At 37.4% G+C, this 2,836-nt stretch overlaps 1 long non-coding RNA gene across 1 annotated transcript; it reads left to right on the top strand.

Moving 5' to 3' along the window:
• The first annotated feature begins 244 nt into the window (after nt 1-244).
• On the top strand, nt 245-1,882 carry LOC102211263 (uncharacterized). The gene is made up of 3 exons (XR_312141.1): nt 245-376; nt 819-984; nt 1,087-1,882. It is a non-coding gene; the product is annotated as an uncharacterized LOC102211263 (long non-coding RNA).
• The last annotated feature ends 954 nt before the right edge of the window (nt 1,883-2,836 follow it).

The following is a 2,836-nucleotide window of genomic DNA, read 5'->3' as shown; positions in this document are numbered from 1 at the left end:
AAGCTGTGACTGAGATTAAGAAGTCTTAAGAATAAGATTTAAGATTTGTATTACTATTGTTGTTGTTGGTGCTGTTGGTTATGGTAGTAGGTTTTGTTGTTATTATTCAGGTCTGCTTCTGTTTAATTGGGAACTTTAAAGTCAAAATCATCATATTTCCAGGACTTCCAGGGTTTTCCCCCTCATCAAAATTTTGCGTCTTGCTTCCTCTCTACCAGTGTAGTTGTGGGCTGACTGTTCTCGCTGCATGGACCCGCCTTGAGCTTCAGTTTTCTCCAGACTTCAGCTGTCACACCCGTCTCTTGAGCCACAAAAAACTTTCCTGTCCCAAGGTTGAAGCTTCAATCAGTTTTCCCCAGCACCACATCAAAGAAAGGTAAGCCAACACTTCTGTCTCCTATTCTATTGCTCTACATATTCGTGCCACCTCGTGTATTTAATGTTATTTTTGATTTGTGTGTGTGTGTGTGTGTGTGTGTGTGTGTGTGTGTGTGTGTGTGTGTGTGAAATTAAATCCAGGTTCTACTCCTTTTTAAAATTTTGTAAATGTGCCTCTTCATTAGGAACAATGTAAAGTGCTGTTCTACTTTACAGGAAGAATAAAGCGAAGATGTAAGAGGAAAAATTATTCAGTTATTACAAAAACGTTCAGTTTTCATCAGCACCCTTGCTTGTCTCACTATACAAATTATACTAATAATATCAGATGTCTATGGTAAAAGAATAACACAGACTGGTAGTGCTACTGTTCATCATCCCAGCTGCATTGATTTTAAACACATTACTCAGTCAATGTTGTTTTCTTTCTTTCACTGTAGACAAAATGAGTGTTGCTGTCTTGACTGCCATAATGGTCACTGTAGCCATGACTGCGAACTCTTTACCTTGTGAAGACACAAGCCCCCCAAGTCAATATAAAGAATTTATCAAAAGACACATCCTTCAAGATATATTTGACCGAAGTCTTCCAATTGAGTGGGAGAGGTGAGTTAAAAAATGAATAGTTCCCTCCTTGATATTATATGATTATGTGAATATAATATACAGACAACAACAAAATAATAATATTATTATCATTATTATTAGATTTTTGAAAAGGAAAGGCCTCTGGTGCAGAACTTCATTGCAGTCCTTCATTGAGAGCAGTGATCAGATGAATATCGAAGGGATTTGCAGCCAAAATGGTCGACGCCTAATCAATACACAAGATAACTTGTGTATCAGCAGTTCAGTCATACTGGTATATGACATCCAGTTTCTATATGGTTGTAATCTTAATGTGATACAAAAGCATAAGCCTGTGATTGTGGCATGTAATAATGTTAAAAATCGATGCCGTCCTGTGCATTTTGAGAAATACATAAAGCAAACACCAAGCACTACGCCCTGCAGTAACTAAATTTTTAAATAGTTAATGTGCTAATTAGTGACTCAGGCTTTCAAATAAAATGTCAAGCTCAAAAGTCAAATAAATAAGTGAATAAATCTATCCTACAGAGCTTGCTGAATGGTGCAACTCTGTCTTCCTGTTTATTAAAGTTAACAGGGAACCGTCTAGTTACTGTTCAGTTAATCAGAGTAAATGTTCAAAGTCATCCAATTTGCTTTCATTTTACAATGCTGGCTTTAGCAATTTGATTAAATATGTCAACACAATGAACATAAAGAGGTAATGGTATGCATGTTTTACTGTAACTGAGAAGTCTTCATTACTGTTCAGTTTTGTTCTCTGAGTGTTGTGCTAAAGCTAGTCTGGCCTTTATCTGAAATAATTCTTTTAAGCACATGTAAAACAATAATAAAACATTCGTCAGCTTCTCTGGCCTTTCAGCTTTTGATGCCATTAAATATAAAACTATCAGCTGACTGAAGGTGTAATGAACGTCCATACTTATCTGTAATTGCATTATTTGGTGGTTATGTCATTTTCTTGTTCTTCTGTTAGTATGTGATTGTACAGGGTGTTTACATATCCTGAAATAAATATGTGACAAAATTATATTTACATTTGTTCTAGTGCAATACTGTGTTAATGTCAGCTCTGTTTGTGCCATTACTACACTTATCTTCCAATGTAAGAAGAAAAATTTAAACAAAAATCTTATAGCATTTTCTGAATGAGGCATAAACTCAGCAAACAGTTGTGAGTATTTGAAGAAAATCAACAATATATTTATCATAGAGGTGATTAGTTGTGCAAATCAACATCAAAATACAACTATTTAATCTATCTATCTGTCTCTCTGAGTGAATGGCAGAGTGAATCAAGCTGCGGATGGGAGTGTCGGAGTGAGTGGTTTGCTTTGAGTGATTTTTCTCTCTTTGCTATCTAGCATAGTTTTTTTCAACAAACGAATATTGTTTTGTTTGTTTGCTACCGGCTTGATTTGGCACTATGCCCGCTGTTGATGGTGACGCAGAGTTTGAGAAGCTGACACGCCGTCATGCTGTCAAACTCACACCAACTGTGAACTGTTCAGTGGAGGAGGCTGGTAGGAGATGTGGTGGGTTATGACAGCATTAAAATCTGCATCCCATATGAATGGTGTGATCGTTATCTTTCTTGTTAACATATCCAAAGTTAATGACTTGGTGGAAAGAGTTGTCATTATTCATGACACTTTCACGCCTGTTCTCTCCTTGGTTAGCCCTGCTAAAAAGGCCATCTATAATCCAGTTTTGAGATCCCTTCCCAGACGCCTTAACGCCCACTCACATCCTGGGCCATCTGATCTCAGGAATTCGCATGATAAGGTGGGGCCAGGTTTCACAATGAACTCACCCAAAACTCTGGCTGATTGGGACCCACACCCAGTTTCACACCTTGGCTCAGGCG

This window comes from Pundamilia nyererei, unplaced genomic scaffold, assembly GCF_000239375.1.
Source record: "Pundamilia nyererei isolate P.nyererei 1_Seehausen unplaced genomic scaffold, PunNye1.0 scaffold00230, whole genome shotgun sequence".
In the NCBI taxonomy this organism is placed as follows: Eukaryota; Metazoa; Chordata; class Actinopteri; order Cichliformes; family Cichlidae; genus Pundamilia; species Pundamilia nyererei.
Note: the sequence above shows the minus strand (reverse complement) of the source record. Positions and strands in the feature narration are given on the sequence as shown.